General features: G+C 37.6%; 1 long non-coding RNA gene across 1 annotated transcript; it reads left to right on the top strand.

The window, feature by feature from the left end:
- The first annotated feature begins 6,077 nt into the window (after window positions 1-6,077).
- On the top strand, window positions 6,078-13,862 carry LOC125417529 (uncharacterized). Its single transcript, XR_007237163.3, has 2 exons — window positions 6,078-6,369; window positions 13,546-13,862. It is a non-coding gene; the product is annotated as an uncharacterized LOC125417529 (long non-coding RNA).
- Window positions 13,863-15,964: the final 2,102 nt, after the last annotated feature.

The following is a 15,964-nucleotide window of genomic DNA, read 5'->3' as shown; positions in this document are numbered from 1 at the left end:
AAGCGATCACAACTCTGGCAGCTGATCCCCTCCACTAGGGAAACATCCAGTGAGTAAAACTCCAATGCCTTCGGAGTTCAGTCAGGCACAACAACTCCCTATGTGTCATTATTTACCCTTTTGAAGTACACACAATCCAAACAATACCTGTCTGTATGCATGACATGTTTTCAAATAAAAGAAATTAAGAGTACAGCTTAGCAAGAAAGAGAAACATCCTATCTGACCTTCTGATAGCTCAGCTCTTTCATCACCATATTCCAGTATATTATAGCTATTTTTAAAACACAGACCACAGGCTTGCAATGTTGTGAAAACAAAAATATCACAATGTGCAATGGACACCGTGCGTAGCAGAGATTCATACTTTCATTTCTCAACTTTCTGTCATAAGAACAGGTCCAACATTGTCTCTCACTGGGAAAGTTTCCCTGTCCTTGAAAGAGAAAATATTTTCCTGATTTAATTAAATCAGGGAAATGGTTTCCCTCCGTGCTAACATCCCTGCAGGGGATCCTATCACGGATGGACTTCCTATGTTGATGAGTAACTTTTATTTTCTCAGTCATCTCCATAATCATTGCTTACTTTGAAGAAATGGGGAGTTTTTGTTTACTGTAGAGAAATGTATTTTCTAATTGTGTAAGTAATTTTTGTTTTCTTTACTGGATGAGGCAAAGAAGGAAGGAAAAACATAACTTGTTTCGTGCAAGAAGAACTGTTGGGTTAACTGCCCAAATGAAAACTTTCCCATACTGTCTTAGGAATGAAAGCGTATCCTGATCAGTAACCCTCACCAAGTTCAGAGGGTTAGAGGTGATTCAGCTTCCATGAATGTGATCTGTTCTTATTTAAAGAAAGGCCCCTGAGTCATGTGGAGTTGTGTCAAAATGTGTGGTATGTCATGTTATTTTAAAAAGACAGCTTGGAGAACGGAAATTGAACTATCGTTTTTTTCAGAGAACTTTGCCCTTCTGTAGAAGTCATTTCCCACACATCTCACTTACTCTGTAGTGCGGCTGTGGTGTATTTTTATCATAGATATATCCCTAATGACTTCTCATGTCAAGCTTGTGAAAAGAGCTATTTTTCATTAATATTTATCCTCAGATGCTGTTAAATGCATTGTTTACAGCTGAATGCATTTACTATTGATCTCCTATCATCTTGGTGGCTCATCTATTTGAAAGGATAGCTAAGCACATACATTTGTTATTTTTAACAATAGAAAGAAATGCATAAACTTAAATGGGCTTCAGCTGTCTTAGCTAAGACAATTAGGAGTAGGGCCAATCTGGTTTGTATTCTGAATTTATAATTTCATATAAAAATTCATAGAAAGCAAAAAAATAGAAAAAATAATTTTAAAAAAATGAAAAAAAGTATAAATAGGCAAAGGACTGTCAGGGAGGTAAAAGGCAGTTTCTATAGAGGTGTGTTCTGTGGTAGGTTGACTATGCTCTGATAGATATTTCCATACACATGTGCATATGGAAACACAAACGTAAAAAGGTCATGAAATTAAAAGGATATGTGTGTGTGAATGATTCAGGAATCTGAGGGAGGATGGGATAAAAATGATTCCACTTGTATAAAATTCTCAAAGAATAAATTAAAATACTATATAAAATAAGTAAGTACATGTAAAGAACATCAAAAGTACTTTGAGGGGTAAGATAACAGTTATGATGGTTTATAACTTCATGGGTTGTGATCAGGTATGAAGAATTGAATGGGGACATATTCAACTACATATGTAGTTCTGTTTTCATGAGTCAGTGTTTGCTTTTGAGAGTCTTTCTTATACAACAGGAATATTATATATTTCAACTCTAGTTTGGGTAAGTTGCCTCTGGATCTTTGACTCAGTTCAATCAGCCAAACAAGTGATTTAAGCCATTCCCAACCCTATAGCTAAAACACTGGGTCAGGAAACCCTATCCATACTTTTCAACATGGCCCAACTTTTGTTTATTTCAGTCTCAATCCAATGCCTTAAAGATGTATTTCCATTGTTGTCCCTGTTTTTGCTGATGATAATTAGCCAATCATGTCACTGCTTGGGCATGGATTTCAGTCTATCACATGTATTAGAATTGAGTCTAATTGTGGATTTAGATGGAAATAGCATAATTTTAGTATACTTTCAGGGCTGACAGAATTCGATTCCAGTATCACTGGTGAGAGGTACATATTAGAATGTGGTGCTGAAGTACTGTGGCAAAGCAAGCTCTGTCTCCACTGGAAGACAAAGAAGCCCGACAGAAATAAGGACTCTATGTTCAGATCTTCACCAGAATTTGCTCATATATACCCATCCAAAATTCCTGGATCTCACTAGTTCATAGTCCTTGTACTAATTTTGATTAAAAAGACCCATTAAGCTTGAGAATTCTGTATAGGCTATAATGGATCCAGCCAAAACTGAAGTTTCATTTTCATAAGTCTTTACCCTATGGTCATGAGCTAAGAATGCCTTTTCAAGCAAAATTGTAAGTGCCCTTTATAGAAAATTTCCTACAAGTTTAGCATCCTTTGTTCATCATTCACATCTCAAGTTCTTCAGTATGATTAAAAGATACCAAACAACCTAACTATTAATCTCCTTTTTACATAAAATTGGACCAATTGCTTAGCTCTAAATATACTTTGTCATCCAGAGGTACAAGCTAATAGACACTAGTAGGAAATATGAAAATGTTTCTTATTTCCTTTAAAAATATTATGCAAGTCTCTCTCTCTCTCTCTCTCTCTCTCTCTCTCTCTCTCTCTCTCTCCCTCCCTCCCTCTGTGTGTGTGTGTGTGTGTGTGTGTGTGTGTGTGTGTGTGTGTGTGCCTGAATGCCCTATGTGCAGATCTTGACAGAGAAACACACCAGGACCTCCAAATTCACTGGAGCTTGAGTTACAAGAGGGTTATAAACTCCCTGATGTGGGTACTGGGAACTGAATTTAGGTCCTGTGCAAGAGCAACAAGAACTTGTAAGTTTTTCCTTTCTTCTTTCATTCCTTCCTTTTATACCTATTTATTTATTTATTTTGGACTTTTTGAGACAGTGTTTCTCTGCATAGCACTGACTATCCTGGTACCTTCTCTGTAGACCAGGCTGACCTCCAACTCAGAGAACCACATACCTCTGCCTTTTGAGTGCTCAGATTAAATGCATGTGCTGTTAAAGTAAATAATAAATTATTTTAAAAGTATAAACAGCCAAGGGCTTTTGGGGGGAATAAAAGACAGTTTCTAAAGAGGTGTGATCTGTGATTGGCTGGTCGTGCTCCAGTGGGTGGGCCTACACACATGTGTATGATTTCCTTTTTCATCCTAAATACCCAGCTCTTTGGCCCACATAATATAATGAAAGATTCTTTTCAAGAAGCCTTTATGTTTCAGGTGAGCCAAAGTTCTCCACAGGTCCAGAAGAACACATCTTGGTGGGATGTGACACAAAAAAAGGTGACTGTTGAACTCTTCTATATCGGCGAATCAATCCCACACCAGTTATGTTTTAAGGGGTTATTTATTTTGGGGGGTAAAACTTACATACACCATAAACCGTCAGGAAGGGAGCCTAGTTGCAGGAGCCGGGAGCAGGAGCCAGGAGCAAGCACCGGAACCAAGAGCCGGAACCAAGAGGGCCTGATCCGGATCTGCTTCTCTTTTTAAAAGAGAAATATACCACGCCCCAGTGGGCTGGTATTTCAGCAGCTATTGGCTGACGGAGCGGAAGTCGCTCCCCGCTGCACTGTGGGCTCGTATTTCAGCGACTATTGGTTGAGGCAGCGGAAGTTACTCCCACAACACTTCTAAGGCAAGGTAGGAAAGTCCTTCAAAATTACTGCTTCACAAAAATGTCTATCAGATATTTTAGGCCTGTAGTTCAATGAGGGATGCCCCAATGACACAAAGAAAATTTAGGTGGTTGTCCAGGAAGCTATATGTCTGTCATTTCTACAGTTTTGGAATTTGCTTGCTCTGAACTTCCTGTTTACTCAAGCAATATTCTTGGATCTCAAATGGGGATTCAAGAATACAGTGGTATATAGTTTTCCTTGCTACTAAACTAAAAAAATACATAAAAGATAAAAGTTTATAAAGTTCAAAAATGCAAAAAGCTTAAGTTGTTTATGTAAGAAGATGTTTAAATGTATAAAAAGATATTTTTAGGATGGTAATACAAGTTATGATAGAAAGTAGTTTAGGTAGAAAACTAAGATAATAGATTGTACAGCATATTCTCCTAATTTGTTAAATATAATAGGACTATATATTGTAAATGCAATTCTTACCTGATAATTGTCCTTATTGTATATAGTTTTACTATATACTTTAGAGATAAAATGTTTCCTTTTTAATTAGACAAAAGCGGAATATATTGTGGCATATTTGCTTATGCTACTTGAAGAAAATATGTCACTGTGATTGTTTTAATAAAGAGCTGAGTGACCAGTTGCTAGGCAGAGAGAATAGGTAGGACCTCTGAGCAGGGAGAAAGAGAGAAATTGGGAGGAAGAATCTAGGCATGCAATTTCTCAAGCAGACTTGGAGCAAGTTGGATGTGTTGTACTATGAATAGGTAACCGAGACTTGTGGTAGAAAGTAGATTAAAGATATAGGTTAATTAACTTATAAGAGCTAGTTGGCAAAAGGCCTAAGATAAGACCAAGCTTTCATAATTAATTAAAAGTCTCAGAGTTCCTATTTGTGGTATAGTTGTTCAAAAATAGTCTGACAAGAAAGCTTACTACAGTTCCATGTTTTGGCCTCAAGCCATTCTCACACTCACACTTACCTGGTCCAAGAATAAAAAGATATCCAAAGGGGTTGCAGGATCGTCTGTAGTACCTCACATCAACTCAAGCAAATAAATGTCAAGTAAAGTTCACTTTATAATGCCTCTCTTTTTACTGTGGTCCACCATCATCACTGGCAAGATTCTTGAATTTTGAAAAACATAGCTCATCTCTGGGCAGCTGAGATCTTGAAGACCCCAATGCATTTCTCCCCAACACTATCTATTGCCTTTCTCAACTTTCCCACTCTTTGTATACTTTGGATTTTCCTACCTTTATGCAGAAGAGATTCTTCTTATTCTTTGTATTTATTTTTAGAATCCAGCTATGTTAAGTCTTGATTGAATGCCTGAGGACTTTCTCCCAGGGTTTCTAATTGCTTCAGCAATGCTTCTTAATGGATATTTAAGGCATCTAGAAATAGACTAAAGCATATACTATTATTAAATCTGAACTGCTTTTTCAGAAAGGAATTTCAGGACAGTTTCAATCCTAGCACCATAGCCAACAGCATATTTTTAAGGTAGCTTATATGTGGCATGAATCTGTTATGGGTTTCATAACAGTGTATTAGCAGTCATCCACATTGAATGATACTGTCATTTGCATCTCATGGGTATCCTTGTCTATCTTCTGTTCTCATTTCATGGGTTTTCACCTTACACAGGATAACAGAAGAAAGTACAAGAAATCTCATAAATAGACTGAATGTATTCTTCATTTTCTTGTCAAGTCCTTGGGAGCTCAGGATTGTGAAAGGCAGACATGATGGAAATTGAGTATGAGAAAATCAAGATGAGAACAAGAAAAGAAAGCCTTGATAAGAGATGGACAGCAATAACCTCAGATACTGTGTTCTTAGCTTGTGCTGATCTTTCTTTGAGATTGAATAAGTGAATGTTCTGACCTATGCAAACTCATGGATCTGTCACCAACTGTAGCAGGCGTGGTCGATAGATAGAATAAACAGACCAATACTATATAAAATATTTAGCTTTTAATAAAAAAAGGGAAAACTTACACCAGAGTCCCAACAGTCCGTCCGGAACACAGAGGCCATGAGAGAGTGAGTGGGGAAGCACCCGCCAGGTTTATAGGTAAATTTTTGCCTTAAGGCAACACACCCCATGGACAGAATGTGATTGGCTGAACTTCCCTATCAGCCAACACTATGGTACTGTGACACTGCTCTGCATAGTTGCTTACTCACAATACACAAGCAAATACAGAGGCATCTGATTCACTTCTGATTGCTGGCATTTAGTGAAGGTAGGGAATCTAGCTTGTTTCTAGGAAGACTGTATCACAGGTTTATATTGTTGACATATTTGAAAGGAACTTTCTAAGTTGTGATGACACAATGCAGAATCTACTCTGGAAGAGTACATAAGAATGTAAAAGTGTTTATTTAAGGAAAGGCTAAGAGGGTCAAATAAAAATGTAACATAATAGGAAGCAATAGTGAGATGGCTCAGTGGGTGAAGTACTTGTCACACAGAGTTAAGAAGGTTGGAATTCACAGAATCATGTAAAGATGGCTGTGCCAGCATGAATTCTTAGTCCCAACACATTTACTGTGAGTATGGCATGTAAACTTTCTGATATTAATCACCATTGATGCCTCCTTTTTGTCTGTCAGTTTTTATATTTTTTAGGTTATTAACATTAGTTAAATATATTTATGTTTGTTCATTAATTTAAGGGTGATTCAAACTCTTTCCCTTTTATGATTTGGAATTGAAGGATTTTCCCAGAACTTAAATGTCCTCAACTGTTGGTACTAGAGAGAGATATGTGATATGGTAAGAGAATAGAGTCTGGGAAATATTATGGTTTGGTTTGTAAATGTTTCCGAAGTGTTTATGTGTTGAAGGCTTGGTTCTCAATGAAGCAGTGTTAATAGACAAAGAGTCATAATGTCTCATGATGACTTTGAGTTCATGGCTAAATCGACCCATTAATGGTGTTCAACTGTTTCCTCCACCATATATTGCAGGATAATATACAACCAATCTTCATGCCAAAGACGATAAAACTACAAGATCATGGAACAAGACCTAGGAAATTGTGAACTAAAATAAGCTTTTCTTCCTTTGAAACAGATTTTCTTACCCATTTTTTTATAATAATAGAAATTTAATCAATATCCTCTCAAGACTAAATATGGATTGGTTATGATAAATTCTAAAATTTCTATCGAAAATATAGTACTGTTAATCAAATCAAGTACCCCTAGTTCTTGTGGAATCTCTAGTGAAGGCAATGGATAGGGATCACAGTTTCTCCTACTCGTTCATGGCTCCCTGTACATTCATGAAAATGTCTTTCTTGTTGGATTCCTTTGTAATTTTTGGTTCCAACTTTTTTGTTTGTATTGTTTTATAATGGAGTTTTTTTTTTTACTTGAAAGGTTACTTGATCTCTATTAGTCCCTTCTTTGATATTTTGCCGGTCTTTCACCTTGAAGGCCAGGTCAGACTCCATTTGACCCTCAATCTTGCAACTCCCCTCTGAAGAAATGGGTGATTCTGTGCATTTTAGGCACACTACATACTCTGTTGTATTTTAACACCACTGATCAAAGATCTTCTGTATTCATATCATAATGTAGAAGACTCAAGGATGGCTCAGGAAAGATTGCCTAATGACTTCTCACTTTACGAAGATTTACTTGACTCATCTAGCATGTATTCTCTTACCTATGAAAAAGGGTTTGCAGTCACTCTGTTAGTGTTCTCCATGGCTCTAAAGAGACAGACAAGTGAAAGTTCTTTTCTTTTTAACTTCACATTCTAAATCTTCCCTTTGTCGAAGACAATTAGAAAAGATGTCTCCAATTTCCTTCTTTCATTTGCATCAATAGCCTAATCTTCTGGTATCCCAACTTAAAAACTATTTTATGAACTTTTTCACTACTTTTCACATTGTTCATACCATTTACATTCCCAAGAACGGTAAACAAAATTTCCAGATCCTTCCTGCTCTCCAATGCCTGAGCCTGGAGATATAAGTTCATCACTGTGCTTCAGGAAGACTTCATCCTCCTGGGATACTCCTAGGGTGGAGTTGAAACTTCCAAGCTAACACTTGGGAACATAAATTCAGAACTATAAATTATGGGCTTCAAATAAAACCAGAAAATAGCAGTGCCTCCATAGTGAAAACTCTAGGGGCTTACATTTGACTGAGAAACACTCCCCCAAGTTTATTTTTCTAGTATCTCTTACACAGACTGAGTATTGCTTGAATTGAAGGTCTTGACTGGTTATGAGCCTTGGTCAGGATTCTTTGATATAGAATCATGGGTATCTTCTATCCTGGGCTTTGTAGTATGATATTTCGATCATAGTTAACTTTGAGCACCTCTTTAACAGTCTATGGAACTCTATCAATCTCAGTGTTCAGAAAATTATTCCCAGTGCATAGAATAATGCCTGGGGAAAGAAAAGACTTCAAACAATAGTATTTTTAAAAAATCAAATAAATATGTATGTATGCTTTTCAGCAAAATCAAAATTGGGCCCATCTATTTTCTGGTAGATGATTCTGAATGTTATTTTAGAATAGTGGAAAATTTCTGAAAGATAAGTTGTTTTATTAGCACTATGTAGTCACATGAGAATTTGCCAAATTCTTTAGTCCTTTTTTAGTAGCTTAAAATATGAAATGAGTTCACAGAGGTGGAATAGTTTCAGGCAATTGAAGGCCAAGATTAAACTGCTTCTTATTTCCCCTCTGAGGAGGAATCATTTATCTCCAGTGGAACCATCAGAATCCTGGACAAAAATAAAAAATGTGAATTTATAAAATAGGGCTCACTTTCTGAGATGCTCTTCCAAATGAATCATGCAGTCTGGATTTTTTTTTATTTGCACTATTCTGATGCAATTTTCCTCCATAGATTCAATTTACATTTGAGCCAGGTCTTCATTTGAACTTAGGAAACTGGAAGGCTCCTTCAGTGGACAGACTTTGTGAAATATCCCTGAGATCTCTATGTTAGAAACCTGGCTACCAATCTTCATACCTTTGTATAGTCCCTCTGTCATTCTTTCCTCTTATCTCAGTTCTGTTAACAAAAAATTTTTTTTCAAGACTTACTTTGTAGCGAGGTATGCCCCCTCCACTATACTGCTTCAAGGCCCAGGGATTAAATGTTAGAAAACTGCCAGCTTTCACGGGATCCCAAAAGTCGCACAGCAGTAAATCCTGATACGCCTCCCCATAGCTCCTATTGTGACAAATGCAAGGCAGAATGTTGGCCTCTAAAGGATAAACATAAATTGCACTGTGTTTGTAGATGTTTCTTAAGCATGGTTGCTCTATAGAACATGTAAGTTTCTGTCCAAGTCATCTACCTATCTACACATACTCTCCTCTTTGTCACTTGCTTTTGCTCCCACTGTTTCTAAAGAGTAGAGATTTGTCTCTTTGTACATACCTTTAAGTCTGAGTAGCATACTTGGTGATAATTGTTGTGGCAAAAATACTGTATTTTGATTCTTCCCTCCTAAGTGATCACCACTTGTCACTCCTGCCCCTCTCCCCAATACATGCCTCCATATTTTTAAAAACTGCTTTACATGGCCTTCTCCTACACAGGGCTGGTAGCACTGATACATTACTGTACTTCCATTAGACCATGCACATCTCAGTCACACAAATTCTGAGTCCTCAAAGCAGGCTGTACTGGTTGGTTTTGTTGCCTTGATGCAGGCCTAAGTATACTGGGGTAGACAGAAACTCAGAAGAGAAATCGCCTCTATCAGATTGACCTGTGACACGCTTGGGGGTGTTTCCTTGATTACTAATTGATGTTGGAGGAATTAGGCCACTATGAACAGTATTGTGATAGGAAAGTGGGCCTGGATTGTGTCAGAAAGGTGCTGAATAACAAAGAGAAGCAAGTCAATAAACAATGTCTCCCCCTTGTTTTGTAGTTCAGTGTCTGCCTTGACTTCCTGCTTTGGTTTCTCTTCATGATGGACAGTATACTGTAAGCCAAGCAAATCCCTTCCTCCCAAGCTGCCTTTGGACAACCTGTTTATCACTGCAACAGAAAGGAAACTAGAGCACCGGGCTGAAAAGAAAGTACTTCCTGCTTGTGAAGTCAACTCCTGGCTAGTTTATGGATTATGCTTGAAGCTATAACAAATTGGCAGCAATATTTCAGTGGTGTAATGCAGTAGAAATTTCTTTTCTCATCATAGGTCCACACACCATCCTGGTTATCAAGGATCTTCCTCTCATGTAGGGAATCCATGGACACCTTTCCATTCCTGATGGATTTGTTTAATTCCATCTATATATTGACAGTGAAATCAGTAAAGGAACAGAAAGTTATGGTAGATTCTGGAAACCTGTGACGAAATGCCAGACTTCATAACGCTGTAGCCAAGTGACAGGAGTCATGTGATTTTAGCTGCATGACCACCTCCAGCTGCCACAGGAAGCAGGTGATATAATGAGAATGTATGTGTAGAAAAGAGAGACTAACCCAACATTTTGAATAGCTTTCGATTGGTGTCTTAGTGGGCAGGGCCATTTATAGTGTATAATGATAAAGCAAACACCCATTTGTTCTCTGTAGTCAAAAATGGATTAAGGGAGCTATGTAAAAGCCAAAGGGCATGGATGGAGAAATTAGACATTCTAAAGCATAGGCAGATATTGGCAGAGTAGAGGGGCAACTTTCCAGTGCCTTGCTGAAGACCCTAGTATCTTTGAGGAAACAGTTAATGAGGTGAAGAGAATCTATCGGTGTTAGTTAAGCATTTTTGGTTGACCTGATTGTAAAGGACCCAAAAGAGTTCTTTTTGTCCTATGCATCAACCGATTTTGCATCATTTACTTCTTTTTTGTGTTTTTGCTTATAATAGCTAAGAATAGCTAAGAAACACCAATTTCCTAAAGGTTTTGTGACAGATTACTTAGCAAGTTATGTAGATATGACTTGGATTGACTTGTTTTTTTATGTCAAGGTGATATAGGCAATAGTTGTTTGGGAAAAGATCCTCAACTGAAAAAAAATGCTTGCACCATATTGCCATGTGGGCAAGCCTGTGGTATTTTTTCTTTATTGATGATGGTTAATGTGGGTGGGCCCATGCAATAAAGGCTGGTGCCTCCATGGTAATCTTGGATGATTTAAACAAGCACTTGAGAAAATCATGGGGAAATGCTCTTAAGTAGCATTCCTTCATGGATTATAATTCAGTTTCTAGGTTTTTGTCCTGAGCTCCTATTCTGGCTTCCCTAGGTAATGGACTACAAACTGCAAAATGAAAAAGAATTAAATTCCTATCTCTCCAAGCTGCTTATGGTCATGATTCTTTATCACAAGGATAGAAAAGTAACTACATCAAGATTTGTCTGAATCTGTATCACAAAATTACAAGGTCACCTGTGGCAAACATTCCACACCCGAGTCTGCATCACCACCCACCTGGTATGGACCACGACTCCATACCTTACACGAGCTAGATAAAGTCCTAGGGGTTAAATATAAGATGCACAGCACAGATAGAGAGTTCGAGTCATTCTCAGAGGAGAATGCCCATTTATTCAACTTAATCCAGGGTTAAATACTTTGATCCCAGAAGAGGAGAACCCCCTCCCAGCTAGAGGGGGATGGCGCCGAGTGAGTTCTCCTCAGGCAGGTGGGTGAGGGGTGCAGGGCAGTGTCAGACAGGTTGGAGGGATCTTGTCACCTAGGCTCTTCCGGGCAGGACGAGAAATTACCATTTTAAACTAATATAAGGCCCTAGGCTATTATACCAGGCTAGAGCAGAACAAGCACGGAACTTAGCAGGAAGCTTTAGCTGGTTGCCAAAACAGTCCTTGATTTGCATCCCAGGGAGCAAGGGAAGGTCTGAGCCTTACAGTCACCTGTATTCTCATTTATATTTGGATTACAAAAAATGTCTAATTCAGGGATTAGAGAAGTGGTTCAGTAGTTAAGGAGGTATACTGTTCTCCCAGAGGCGTGAGTTCATTTCCATGTACCCACACAGGGAGGTTCAAAACTTTCAAGTGTCAGGGATCCCCTTTCTTTCTTTAGGACTGATACTTGTCTATTAATGTTAAAGAATTAACAAATTAACATGTGAGAGTTGTAGAAAAAGGAAGGTGAGGCTGAGGAGATGGTTCAATAGGCAACGTGCTTGCCAAACAAATATGAGGAGTTCAGATCAATCCTCTAGATTTAGTATAAAAAGTTGTGTACAAAATTCAACTATGAAAAGATGAAGACAGGAAACTTGCTAATCTGCTTGTCTAGCTGAACTTGGGAGTCTCAGGATTGCTGAGAGACCCTGCAGCAGGAGATAAGGCTTATTAAGCAGTTGCTTTTCCTGCCCAGAAGTAGGATTCAGTTCCCAGCATTCACGTGGTGGCTCATAGTCATCTGTAACTCCAGGTCAAGGAGGCCTGCTAACTTTTCTGACCTTCTTGAGCAACAGGTGCATATGTAGTACATGTACATACATATATGCATATAAAACATTTCTACACATAAAATAACCTATAACATTAAGAGAAAGATACTCTGCCTCAGAAAATAAGGTGAAGAATGGTTAAAGAAAATGTCCTGATGTCAATCTCTGTCCACAGTGAATACACCTATACATGTATGTTGTACACATTGATACACAAACATAGGGACATGTACACACACAGAATCATATTCACACTCATATATGCATACACACATGTAGAATCCTATTCACACTCATACACACATGCACACACACAATGAGTCAGGTAAAAGGCCTAGAAATTTGAATAATGAGAACTTCGATATGATTATGCACTGTGAATCAGATGTAAAATTAGGAAGGAGAAAGGCTCAATTCTGATGAGCTGATTATATGAGCAGTGTCAGAGACCAGAGCCAAAGTCCTTGGGGGTGATCTTTAGAGTTACAAGTGGGATTTGGGAAATTATAAACTCCTGAAATGAAAATCTTCAGAGAAAATAGGAACCTGAATGAAAGAAATTAAATAAAACAATTGTGGCTTGTTATCAAAGTCTAGGGCGGCAGGTGAACAGCTGACTTATCTGCCTCTTCACAATAGGCTTTGGAAGGTGGGAGGATATTTCATTATATAAATATTTATGGTCCTTTGTTCCTCACATCTTGCATATAAAAGCACCACCAGAAAAACACAATGCAGCAGAGCTTCAAGAGTGGCCATAGAATCCTTTGTATCTTATATTAATTTCTTCATGTTACGTCGAGAAAGCATGTCTTTCTACAGTAGGCAAGAAGCCTTAGCATTCCTGTTTTCTATCCACTTTGGAGTGCTGAAATCTAAACTTCAAACCAAGACTTTATTCATTGCTACTAGTTAAGTCTATAGAAGGAATACAATTTCTCTCTCTAGTGTATATTATAAAAGAAATTTTCATTATTCAATTGAGGAGGAGGTAGGTATGCTGTGTAAATGACACCTAAAGAGGTTAGTATGGTGGTATTGATCACAGATGTGAAAAAGAAACTCTTTCAGAGCAGCCACCATATGACGTTTTCTCCAGATAGAGAGATGCTTTACAAGACCTAAAATCATATCCCTGAAAATGGAACCGAACATTATCTAATAAGGTGACTGTTTCATTCGTTATAGAAGGTTAGAAAAATGCTTTCAGTAGGCAGCACTGCTAACAAAAATGTCCCTCAGAGAAAGCAAGCTAACTTTTTTATTTTATTTATTTATTTATTTATTTATTTATTTATTTGATTTTCTTGCCACAGGAGAGGACATTGGGGTCCACATGGACTGCTCTAGTGACTATTTCCTGATTCGGAGTTCCTCGGTCAACAGTTGATATGTCTCTTTGCTGGGTGATGAATGATTGTAGCCAATGATGAAATACTTTGCTTTAAGTGGTTGCCACTGAAGTCAAAAGTCCCAATTGTTCATTTACCCCAAATGTTTTGAAGAGAAAAAAAGAACTATGTTGCACAGTTTTGCTTTCTTCTTGAAGGTCATTGTCCTTGGCCATGGAGGACACCAAGGAGCAGTTGTCAGTGCATCACCTCTCGTGTCCAGATAAAGCATGGTGACCCGATGCTGTTGATTATTCTTTATTCTTACTGTCTTCATTTCGGATTCCACGAGGCCGAAAACATACCAGCAGTTTATTTTAAAAATATTTCAAGAAACTTAATTTAACTCATAAGGCTCTTATCGAAGAAACATGTGAGCTTCACGTTTCTCTTTGTGCAGTCAGTCTGCATAAAACTTTACCCCCTCCCTTCTGTGTTCTCCCTGTTCCTCACCAACATAGCAGAGCGCAGTCGTGCAATATATTACACTGACAGTGAACAAATGTGTAGTCATAAATATTATGGTTTCATCTAATGCTTCAACTGTGAAAACAAATGACAGAAAATGTAGTTCACATAACAGATACCGAGGTCAAAAACTATCAGCAAGGATATTCCATGCAGAGCCTTCTACAATACACGTTTCATAGAGGCCTTATTTATGGGAACATGGCATGAGTCAGAGCTATTCATAACATGATGTTCTATGGAAAATTCCATTCTCTGCTCTGACTAAAGAGTGGACACACAGCACTCAAGTCTGATTAATGAGAGTCATAAACACACCCCGCCAGGTATAATACGGTAGTTTACAGCTTTAACCTAAATGGATAGATATATTTTTTCCTCATAAAATAAGAAAAACGGGAGAGAATGGAATCACTGCAATTCTCCGCAGGACAGTTAACGGGCTGCAGCCATTCAGGGATCCTCTCGTTACCCACTTATCAGAATTTCCTCTCCTGCATCATTTATTCATTACCTGCACTGCAGCATTTAATCTCTTCTATAAATATATTTCTAACTGGAATTAAGATAATGTGCTGTGCTTGTTAGATGTGGCACAACGCAGTTTGTGCTCACTTTAAATCTCACCAAGTCAGAGAGCGTTTTCGCATTCCAGATGGAGCTAAAAATATTCACCCATTAAAATAGTAATCATCATTAAAATTAGTTCACTGATTTTGCTGATTAATTTTTTTCAGTAACAAGTATGCTTTCTCAAAAGTTTCAATTAAACATTTTTTGGACAAATTGAGACTTTTTAAAAATATAAGATAGGAGAAGAAAGAGATAATTAAGGAAATAAAAAATAGAAAATTTAAATCTGGGATTTTAAAAACAAGTTTAAAACTCCAGTAGACAGAGAGAGTGGAAAGAGACCAGATTAGTGACTCTAACTGAAATGGAGAACTGAGTTCTCCACATGCGCATATGTGGTCTGTGGTCCCCACACCTTGGGAAAGTGATCTGTTTTTGACTGCACAAGGAGAAAACAACCTAAAAGGCACAGTTATTCTAATATGTGCACCATTTGTAAGACTTTTTTGCAATTATTTTGTCTTCATATATAAGGATTTAAGTACATAAGGTTGAAATCACCAACATCAGGTGTGGTTAAAAAAAGAAGGGGATGAAAATAACACTTAAGAGCAGCTCTGGTTTCACTCTTTTTGGTCTTCAGCAGCATTAGAGTAATGACAACCATGTTAAGATGCAGTTCTAACTCACTCTGCTGAAAATTATGGAAGAAGTGATGGGTTTTCATTGTAATACTTTAAGAAAACCAACTTGCTATAAACTATAACATTTAAACAATAAATAGATGCAGGTGATTCTGATTTTAAAAGTTATACAGATGTGTTTTAGATGGGGAAAATAAACATTAATTGAAAGACAAAAATCTGTTTGGGAAAAAAAGAATAGCGGTACAGTGGACAAAGAGTAGGAAAAGTTTTTAAGGTTCAGTAATGTCTGGATAACATTTGCATATGATTAGACCCTAACTGAAGGCTTAAACATTCCTTGACTGCAGATATTTGATATAGCATGTTACTTTTAATAGGAATGTGTCATAAAACAATGATGGTATGCAATCTGCCATTGTGCAGCAATTGTCATGGAAACACTTTCTGACTTACTCAAATCATAGGTAGTAGTGTATCTAGGAAAGACATGGGTCTTTGTCAACATGACCTGGTATATGTCAGTCAAATAACTGCTACAGTTAACCTAAGTCTATCCATATTCCCATGAGAACAATGCCCTTTTGAAACACAACTACCCTATTTATCTCCTCTAATATGGGATATAAATCTAGTTTGGCATGGGGCTGAATTTCATG

Source organism: Myodes glareolus, chromosome 14 (assembly GCF_982192425.1).
Source record: "Myodes glareolus chromosome 14, mMyoGla1.1, whole genome shotgun sequence".
Lineage (NCBI taxonomy): Eukaryota > Metazoa > Chordata > Mammalia > Rodentia > Cricetidae > Myodes > Myodes glareolus.
This window is presented reverse-complemented; position numbering and strand designations above follow the sequence as displayed.